Here is an 11,696-nt window from a genome sequence, read left to right on the forward strand (position 1 = left end):
CAATTACCACCACAGGCAACTGGAGCTGAATCCCGCAAGCAAACTCTTGGACATGATGCAAAGCATTCATTTCAAAATCGTCCCACTCAAGAGGTGAGGAAGCTGATTAAGGGCCCAGGGGGCGCTGATTATCTGGCAATTTTAACCTGCCACCCGGCGTAGGCAGAGAGCCCTTCTCAGGTACTGGGAAAAGATATTGGCAGCTGGATGTGTGTGAAGCACGTTGAAATGGTGGCATCCCAGGGATGGGGGTGGAGCACTGTCAGTGTGCACTCCAAGGAGCTCTGGTTAGGACATCTTGAGTTGGAAGTGCCTCTTGGATAACCACATAGAGAAGTCCAAGAGGCATTCGCAAGAACAGGTCTGGAATTCAAACTCTAAGCTGCAGACCTAGATTTGGGAGTGATTGGGCCCTGGGTGTTGGTCGAATCAGTGGGTGTTGATGAGCTCCATAGAAGACACATGTGACTTGAGTTGAAGGCTGAATCCATTACCCTGGGCTGTGCCAACATGATTTGATCTAATCTGCATAAACACTGTTGTGGATTTCTGTAGGAGTTGCTGGAAGCCCTGAAGTTGTTGATGCCAGTTTAATGCTCATTAGTATTGAATGTCACTGGGGGAAAGGGTCCACTGCTTGCAAGAAATTCTTAAGGGGTCTATATTTTACTGAAGTTGAATAATGTATTTAAAACTGAAACTCTTTAAAAAATTTTTGTGGTCAAGAATATTTACTGGATGATTAAGTGACTGAATGAGGCAGGCATTTGAAAACATAATCACAATGCAAAAGGGATAAATACTGGAAAAAAATGCAAGCAGTAATTAAATCACAGAGGTTTGAAATCCAACCCAGGCTCCGGGAAAGAGGATGGAGAGCAATCAGAGAGACAGTCCAGCTGCAATGACATTTTGACCTAAGGAACATCCGGAACCACGGGGTAAGGGAAAAGTTTTGACTATTTTGATAGGACAGAGATTTTGTGGTCAGCATGGGGGCTTCAGTATTCTTCATTCAGAGATCTCTTATGAAATTTCCTATGCCCTGATTTTATCCGAAGACCATAATAGAGTCCAGTGAAATTTTTGATAATTTTGGCAAAGAGTGAATCAAAAGATTTGTGAGTTGGTCCTTCAGTTAGGCAATCGACAAGCATATCTCCAACAGCTATTACTTTACAGTAATAAGCTACCTGCTTCCCTGGTGGCTCACATGGTAAAGAATCTGCCCGAAATGTTGGAGACCTGTTCAATCCCTGGATCGGGAAGATCCCCTGGAGAAGGGAATGGGAGCCCACTCCAGTATTCCTGCCTGGAGAATCCCTTGGACAGAGGAGCCTGTATGGATCCCATACAATCTATGGGGTGGCAAAGAGTCGTACATGACTGAGCGACCAACACACACACACACAACACATGGAGCAATGAGGTACTGAACAATGAGAGCCCGAGGTCTCTCATAGTCCAGTTGTAGCTCTGTCTAGTCTCAGTCAGGAGGGCATTTGATTTCAGAGGATTTGCAGAAATTGTCAAGGGTAAGAAGTAGTTATAAAGGGCGTTGCTTGTGGCTGCTCCATTCTGCGTTCACCATTCCTCTTTCCTAACAGAGCCCTAATGCTGTTCATGTATCCATCCCTCTCCTTTGAAATCATGTACCTTAGAATTTGATCCTAACTTTAGGATGGGGTCTGTTTGATGTGAGGATAATTGCTTCCCTTCTGCTATAACCTGGACCAAATAGGTGAGAGGAGAGATTTGCTGGGAAGAATACCCCCTCTCCCAATGGACGTAAAGACAGTGTAACCACAGTTGTAACTGGCAGCAAGAACACGATGCAGCTGACCATGTAATTGACCATCTAAACTTGGACACTACTAAGGATGAAAGGGGTTGCTATTACTAATTATGTCAGGGCAAAAGGCATAAACTGGGTTTTCTCAACAAACCACAATGGATGATCACAGCAATGCTAGGAGGGAGCTGATGCTCAAGCAACACAACAAAAACAGAGAAAGAATCTGAAACTATTACGATGTTATTGAACTGCTAGAACAACCACCTAAAATTGCACTTCCTATTATGTAAATCATCACCCTGCTGTATAGGTTAAGTTTCTTTGAATCAGGTCTCTTCTGCTTGCAATTAAAAGCATCCTAAAACATACATTCAGGATTACGGAATTGTTTTTGTTTGGTTTTAGTCCCAGGAAAGGGGTAAGGGCTGTTCTGAAATCAAGAAACCTAACAAAAATAAGTGCAGGGAGGAAGTAGGTCAGTAATTGATATTTTAATCTGACTGAGGACAAGTGCAGAAAATAATCTAAACTAGAACATGTTAAAGTACATGGTTCACTGTGCACATCGTGGTTTTCATGCTAGCAGCACTTTGGAGGCACTCCCCTGCCTCTGCCAAAGGGTGAGACTCCAGCAACAAGTGTCAGGAGAGATTGTTTCTATCTCCTGTCCTCTCTCTGCTCTGTCTGAGTGGCTTTGAGCCAGCAAGGTTCTCTCTCTGGCCTCAGATACCTTGTAACAGCAGTAGCCAGCATCCCCCTCATGTCTTGTCTCGCTGACTTAATTGCAGTATCAAGGGAGGACTCATGGCTTACGTCTCCTGCTGGACCTATGTTAGTTAGGAGGACTACCATAAGTAACTGTTAAGGACGTGAAAGTAACCTAAATTCATTGACAGAGGAATGGTACATATATACAATGGAATCAGTTCCGTTCAGTTCAGTCACTCAGTCATGTCCGACTCTTTGCAACCCCATGAATTGCAGCAGGCCAGACCTCCCTGTCCATCACCAACTTCCAGAGATCACTCAACCAAATCTCCATCGAGTCGGTGATGCCATCCAGCCATCTCATCCTCTGTCATCCCCTCTCCTCCTGCCCCCAATCCCTCCCAGCATCAGAGTCTTTTCCAATGAGTCAAGTCTTCACATCAGGTGGCCAAAGTACTGGAGTTTCAGCTTTAGCATCATTCCTTCCAAAGAAATCCCAGGGCTGATCTCCTTCAGAATGGACTGGTTGGATCTCCTTGCAGTCCAAGAGACTCTCAAGAGTCTTCTCCAACACCACAGTTCAAAAGCATCAATTCTTTGGTGCTCAGCTTTCTTCACAGTCCAACTCTCACATCCATACATGACTACTGGAAAAACCATAGCCTTGACTAGACGGAACTTTGTTGGCAAAGTAATGTCTCTGCTTTTCAATATGCTATCTAGGTTGGTCATAACTTTCCTTCCAAGGAGTAAGCGTCTTTTAATTTCATGGCTGCAGTCACTATCTGCAGTGATTTTGGAGCCCCCCAAAATAAAGTCTGACACTGTTTCCCCATCTATTTCCCATGAAGTGATGGGACCGGATGCCATGATCTTCGTTTTCTGAATGTTGAACTTTAAGCCAACTTTTTCACTCTCCTCTTTCACTTTCATCAAGAGGCTTTTGAGTTCCTCTTCACTTTCTGCCATAAGGGTGGTGTCATCTGCATATCTGAGCTTATTGATATTTCTCCCAGCAATCTTGATTCCAGCTTGTGCTTCTTCCAGCCCAGCATTTCTCATGATGTGCTCTGAATAGAAGTTAAATAAGCAGGGTGACAATATAGAGCCTTGATGTACTCCTTTTCCTATTTGGAACCAGTCTGTTGTTCCATGTCCAGTTCTAACTGTTGCTTCCCGACCTGCATATAGGTTTCTCAAGAGGCAGGTCAGGTGGTCTGGTATTTCCATCTCTTTCAGAATTTTCCACAGTTTATTGTGATCCACACAGTCAAAGGCTTTGACATAGTCAATAAAGCAGAAATAGATGTTTTTCTGGAACTCTCTTGCTTTTTCCATGATCCAGCAGATGTTGGCAATTTGATCTCTGGTTCCTCTGCCTTTTCTAAAACCAGATTGAACATCTGGAATTTCATGGTTCACATATCGCTGAAGCCTGGCTTGGAGAATTTTGAGCATTCCTTTACTAGCATGTGAGATGAGTGCAATTGTGTGGTAGTTTGAGCATTCTTTGGCATTGCCTTTCTTTGGGATTGAAATGAAAACTGACCTTTTCCAGTCCTGTGGCCACTGCTGAGTTTTCCAAACTTGCTGACATATTGAGTGCAGCACTTTCACAGCATCATCTCCCAGAATTTGACATAGCTCAACTGGAATTCCATAACCTCCACTAGCTTTGTTTGTAGTGATGCTTCCTAAGGTCCACTTGACTTCACATTCCAGGATGTCTGGCTCTAGGTGAGTGATCACATCATCGTGATTATCTGGGTCGTGAAGATCTTTTTTGTACAGTTCTTCTGTGTATTCTTGCCACCTCTTCTTAATGTCTTCTGCTTCTGTTAGGTCCATACCATTTCTGTCCTTTATCGAGCCCATCTTTGCCTGAAATGTTCCCTTAGTATCTCTAATTTTCTTGAAGAGATCTCTAGTCTTTCCCATTCTGTTGTTTTCCTCTATTTCTTTGCATTGATCACTAAGGAAGGCTTTCTTATCTCTCCTTGCTATTCTTTGGAACTCTGCATTCAGATGCTTCTATCTTTCCTTTTCTCCTTTGCTTTTCACTTCTCTTCTTTTCACAGCTATTTGTAAGGCCTCCCCAGACAGCCATTTTGCTTTTTTGCATTTCTTTTTCTTGGGAATGGTCTTGATCTCTGTCTCCTGTCATGAACCTCCTGTCACAATGTCACGAACCTCCATCCATGGTTCATCAGGCACTCTATCAGATCTAGTCCCTTAAATCTATTTCTCACTTCTACTGTATAATCATAAGGGATTTGATTTAGGTCATACCTGAATGGTCTAGTGGTTTTCCCTACTTTCTTCAATTTCAGTCTGAATTTGGCAATAAGGAGTCCATGATCTGAGCCACAGTCAGCTCCCGGTCTTGTTTTTGCTGACTGTATAGAGCTTCTCCATCTTTGGCTGCAAAGAATATAATCAATCTGATTTCGGTGTTGACCATCTGGTGATGTCCATGTGCAGAGTCTTCTCTTGTGTTGTTGGAAGAGGGTGTTTGCTATGACCAGTGCATTCTCTTGGCATTACTCAGCCACAAAAAAGAAGGAAATAATGCCATTTGCAACAACGTGGATGGACGTAGCGATATCATACTAAGTGAAGTAAATCAGACAGAGAAAGACAAATGTCATATGGTATCACTTATATGTGGATGTAAGAATTATACAAATGAACTTATTTACAAAACAGAAACAGACTCATAGACATAGAAAACACACTTAGGGTTATCAAAGGGGAAAAGGTGGAGAGGGAAAAATTAGGAGTTTGGAACTAACAGATACACACTACTAAGTATAAAATAAACAACAAGGGCTGACTGTATAGCATAGAGAACTATATTCAATATCTTGTAACAACCTACAACAGAAAAGAATCTGACAAAGAATATATATAATTTTGGTGGCTCAGTGGTAAAGAATCTCCCTGCCAATGCAGGAGACATGGGTTCTATCCTGGTTTGAGAAGATCCTCGGGAGAAAAGAATGGCAACCCACTCCACTATTCCTGCCTGGAAAAACCCATGTACAGAGGACCCTGGTGGGCTAGAGTCCATGGGGTCAGAAGGAGTCAGGCACAACTTGGCAACTGAACAACATGAACAATATATATTATGTGTATAACTGACCCACTTTGCTGTACACCTGAAACATTGCAACTCAAGTACACTTCAATAAGAATATATTAAAAATAAAATTTAATAGTAATGGTTAAATTCATGAGGATCTCGCCTCACTCAATGAGTGTTTTGGTCTTATTACTAAGGAGCATCAATAGTCTTCATCTTGTACAAGTATTATAACCATCAAATGCAGTTTTCTTTTCCATGTGGAGGGAAGTTATGGACAGAGTGGGTTTAGGGTTGAAGCCATGTGATCAACACATTAGGCTTTTGGGGTTTGTCCAATCAACGGAGAGCCCTGTACAAGCCACGTGATCATCACCTGAGGCTTTCCGGGCTTGTTCACTCAATGAAGAGTCCTGTACAAGCCAAGTGAGAAGCCAGGTTGCATGAGACAGAGGGGCATGCATATTCATCACCAAGAAAGGACCAGAAACAAAAATTATAGTCACAGGCATGAAACAATAAGGCAGTAGATTTTGGTCAAGTGGAAAACAGACCCAGATTTGGTTTTGGAGAGGTGACAGTTTGCTGGATGGGATTAACAGTACCAATTATGACATGAGTGTGATTGAAATACTGCCACATAAAGGACCAAGGATAGGCTAGTTCAGAGATGGCCACACACCACCCGGCCTTTGAATGGGGGAAATGATGCTCAGAGAACTACACACACATGCATGTGCGCACACACACACACACACACACACACACACACACCCCTTTACACCTGCCAACTCCTCTGTTCTTTCCAGGGGTCTGATTCACCTTTTCTTCTCCTAAAAATCCATTCAGAAATGAGCCAGCCTGATTTCCCAGTGAAAAAGGAAAAATTGACAAAGTTGTCCTGGAGTAAGGAGCATTGAAAATTAGAATATTATCCAAAAAAATCCTAAAAAATAACTGCTGAGGCACTCCAAGGCAGGAGTGTTCATGTTAAAGGGGACAACGAGCAGTGGCCCCTTAACATCTTCAATCACTGAAAACCACGGTCCCCGGTGCCTGGCCCTGTGGTCAGGACAAGAGTCTATCTCTGCAGTTGGCCTTGGAAGAAGAGCTGCTGAGGGCTTTCTCAGCCATTAAATGCATCGGCTTCTGGGAGGGATTAGTGATCACTCCCACAGATACATCCTATCTGACCTAGCTAGCACACAGCTTATAAACAAACAAGAACACAGACATCAATTTCACGAACGGCTTACGCCACAAAACGCACTGCCTCCTGCAGCCGCAGTGTGTGGGGCCTGTCAGGTGCGTCCGATTCAGGAGCGGCCACTCTCTCCAACACAATTGACAAGGCTTCTGTTGCTATAAGTTCAAGGGTAAAACGACTTGCAAGATCCTTCATTTTTGAACAGGACATCAATGTATAATACAGGAGGGACTCCAATCATTTCGTTTTTCTCTAGTTGGGAGGATTTCTCAAATCACAGAGTTTTATGAACAGAACAATTTTATAGGAGGGAGAGAGAGCAAGAGTAAAATCTCTCTGGCTAGGATGGCTCACAGTTTTCATTGCTGCCCTTTGCATTTGTGGTCTCTCTGCCAGGTCAACATCCAAGAGCTCTCGCGAGATTACTCTCCATCAGTTCCTGCCCACCTTGGCCCCTCCAGGTGACTCTCTGGTACTCTTCACCCTGGGATTATCCCTGCCTAATTTCTGGACCAGACTACCAGTGTGTGGGTCTGAGGTTGAAAATGGCTTCTCCCATTGTCCCTGAGGCATTGCTCAGCCCCATTTAGCAGCTCGTCCTCTCCATGACCCTTCCCCACACTGGCCCCAGCCCTAGGATCAGGCTTCTGGGTCTGTGACTCTGCAGAGTTCTCATGCCTTCCATTGGAAATGTAGCCCCACCACCAAACCCCACTCACCAGCATCCCCATCAGTCTCTGTATGTATAACATAGAGTTGATTTCTCATTTACAGACATCTTGCCTTAGAGAGACTGTACCCACACTTGTCAAGAGTATCTTCATAAATTGCAGACTACCACCATCCTGGATTATTTCTTGCACTCCTATTAGATGGGTCCTCATTATGAGATTTACAGTGGTTGTTTTTGATTTTTTGAAGAATAAACATTTTATCTGCAAATAGAGTGACCTTTTACAAATATTGCTTTAGAAAATATTCACATTTGATATAGAAATACTGTAGACTACACATAATTCTTTAAAAATGATTTTCATTATAACATTCATTAAAAATTAAATATAAGTGTAAAAGGCTATTCTATCTTCAGCATAAACATTCAATCATACCCACTCTCAAATATCTTTATATTTGAGATATAAGTCTTTATAGCACTTACTCAAGTGAGATAATATTACATATAATTGTAGTCCTGCTTTTGTCTCTTAATATCTTCAACTAAGATTTTCCATAGCATTCTAGTAATGTTACATAATCAAAATAAACATTTCAATGGTTCAATAAACAATTTTATTAAGTGGATTCATCACTATATACTTAAGATTTTGCTCTACTGTTGGAAATGTATGCTATTTCCAAATCCTGCTGTTATAAAGAATCTACAATTAGTATCTTTGTGTATACCAATGTTTCCTATTAATAATTATTTCTCAGGATAAATACACAACTGGAATATTTCTGGAGCAGACACAGAAACATTTACATGTCGCCAAACTGATTTTAAAAAGGATGCTCCACTTACAACTCCAAATATGAGCTCTTAGAGTACTTGCCTTATGAGTATTTACTAGTATAGACCAAAATATTTGTCTTATTTTGTTTTAAATTATACTTCACTGATTACTAGGGAGATGGGGCATTTTTATTTGTGTGCTTTCCACTTTTATACCTAAGAGAATTGTGAGTCTACTGTTTTTACTCACATTAATTAAACAGTAAAATTTACATCTTATTTATCTGGATGTGTCTTTTATTTAGTACAACACAAATGTATATCATTATAGCAAAAAACAAATACCAGAAGTGATAGTTCATATAGTAGCTCTATTTTTAATTTTTTTGAGGAAACTCCATACTGTTTTCCATAATGACTGCACCAATTTACATTCCACCAACAGTGTAGGAAATGGCAACCCACCCCAGTATACTTGCCTGGGAAATCCCATGGACAGAGGAGCCTGGTGTGCCACAGTCCATGGGGTTGCAAACAGCTGGACATGGCTGAGCGGCTGAGCATGGATACAACAGTGTGTGTGTGTGTGTGTGGGGGGGGTTCCCTTTTATCCACATCCTTGCCTATATAATAGCTGTCTTAACAGATGTAAGGCGATATCTCATTGTGGTTTTGATTTGCATTTCTCTGATGATTAGTGATGTTGAACATCTTTTCAGATATGTGTTGGCTATCTCTATGTTTTCCTTGGGAAACTGTCTATTGACAGTCTTTGCCCATTTTGAAATCAGGTTATTTTTGACTTTTTTGCCATTGAGTTGTATGAGTTCCTTACATATTTTGGATATTAACATCTCATATTATATATCTCAGATATAACATTTGCAAATATTAACTCCCATTCCATGGGTTGCCTTTTCTTTGTGTAGCTTGTTTCCTTTGCTTTCTAGAAGCTTTTTAGTTTGATGTACTCCTGCTTGTTTATTTTTGCTTTTGATGTCATATAAAAAAATCATTGCCAAGACCACTGTCAAGGAGCTTTTTTTTTCTGACCCTGTGTTTCAGTTAATATCATACACAACATTGAAAAGCTAAAAGCTTTTCCTCTAAGATGGGGAATAACACAAGGCTGTCCACTCTCACTACATCTGTTGAACATAGTACTGGAAGTTCTAGTTAGAGCAAATATCAAGAAAAAGAAATAAAAGGCATCCAAATCCAAATCCAAAATGAAAAAATTAAAATTGTCTCTGTTTTCAGGCAACATGACCTTATAAATAGGAAACCCTAAAGACTTATATAAAGACTATATTGATGTGAGACTATATGGATGTGAGAGTTGGCCTGTGAAGTTGGCCTGAGTGCTGAAGAATTGATGCTTTTCAACTGTGGTGCTGGAGAAGACTCTTGAGAGTCCCTTGGACTGCAAGGAGATCCAACCAGTCCATTCTGAAGGAGATCAGCCCTGGGATTTCTTTGGAAGGAATGATGCTAAAGCTGAAACTCCAGTACTTTGGCCACCTCATGCGAAGAGTTGACTCATTGGAAAAGACTCTGATGCTGGGAGGGATTGGGGGCAGGAGGAGAAGGGGATGACAGAGGATGAGATGGCTGGATGGCATCACTGACTTGATGGACGTGAGTTTGAGTGAACTTGGGGAGTTGGTGATGGACAGGGAGGCCTGGCATGCTGCTGTTTTGACACTGTTGTAAGTGGGATTATTCTCTTAATTTCTTTTTCAGATAATATGTTGTTACTGTATAGAAACACAACTGATTTTTGTACATTAATTTTGTATTTTGCAACTTTATTGAATTTGTTTATTAATAAACACTTTTTTTGGTATACTCTTTCAGTTCAGTTCAGTCGCTCAGTTGTGTCCGACTCTTTGCGACCCCATTGGAGAAGGCAATGGCACCCCACTCCAGTACTCTTGCTTGGAAAATCCCATGGATGGAGGAGCCTGGTAGGCTGCAGTCCATGGGGTCGCTAAGAGTCTGACACGACTGAGCAACTTCACTTTCACTTTTCACTTTCATGCGTTGGAGAAGGAAATGGCAACCCACTCCAGTGTTCTTGCCTGGAGAATCCCAGGGACGGGGGAGCCTGGTGGGCTGCCGTCTATGGGGTCGCACAGAGTTGGACACGACTGAAGTGACTTAGCATAGCATATATATATATATATATATATATACATTTTTTTTTCTTTTTGTGCTGTGCCATGCAGCCTGTGGAATCTTAGTTCCCTGGCCAGAGATCAAACCCAAACCCTCATGAGTGAAAGTGTGGAGTCTTAATCACTGGACCACTAGGGAATTCCTAAGAACAAGTTTAACCAAGCAGGTAAATTATCTGTATATGGGAAACTATAAGACAATGATGAAGAGAAACTAAAGAAGACAGGAATAAATGGAAAGATATCTCATGTTATTAGATTGGAAGAATTGATATTGTTAAATATTTTCCATACTACCAAAATTGATCTACAGATTCAATGCAATATCTATCAAGATTCCAATGGCATTTTCCACAGAAAAAGAATAAACAATCCTGAAACTTGTATGGAACCACAAAAGACCCCCAATAGCCAAAGCAATCTTGAGAAAGAACAAAGCTGAGGGTTTGTATCATGAATGACTGCTAAATTTTGTCAAATGCATTTTCTGCACCAATTATTGATTATTTGGGTTTTCTTCTTTATTCTGTTGATATGATAGATTTCATAGATTTATTTTTTAAAAGACTTATTTTTCTAGAGCAGTTTTACGTTCACAACAAAATTGAGAGGAAGGTACAAAGATTTCCCATACACCTCCTTGCCTCACACATGCATAGCCTCTCCCGTAATCAGCATCACTCAACAAGAGTGGTACATTTGTTACCATTGAAGAACCTACACTGATGTATCATAATCACCCAATGCCTGTGCTTTACCTCAGATTTTACTCTTTGTGTTGTGTGTTCTATGATTTTTGACAAATGTATAATGACATGTATCCATCATTAGTGTATTCTCACTGCCCCCAAATCCTCTGTACTCCACATATTTATCCCTTCTCTGATCCCCAACTCTTGGTAACTACTGGTTTGTTTTTTTTTACTGTCTTCGAAGTTTTTGCTTTTTCCAAAATGGCACATAATTGGAGTTATACAATATTCAGCCTTTTCAGATTGGATTCTTTCACTTAGTAATAGGCATTTAAGTTTCCTCCATGTCTTTTCACAGCCGGCATAGCTCACTTCTTTTTAGTGCTGAATAATCCATTGTTTGGATGTACCACAATTTATCTGTTCAGCTACTGAAGTGCATCTTGGTTGCTTCAGAGTTTTGGCAGTTATGAATAAAGCTGCTATAAATACCCATGTGCAGGTTTTTGTGTAGACATGAGTTTTCAGCTCTTTTCAGTACAGTTCAGTTCAGTCGCTCAGTCGTGTCCAACTCTTTGCGAC

Source organism: Bos grunniens, chromosome X (assembly GCF_055505025.1).
Source record: "Bos grunniens cultivar Pamir isolate PY7600 chromosome X, Bosgru_T2T1.0, whole genome shotgun sequence".
Classification (NCBI taxonomy): domain Eukaryota; kingdom Metazoa; phylum Chordata; class Mammalia; order Artiodactyla; family Bovidae; genus Bos; species Bos grunniens.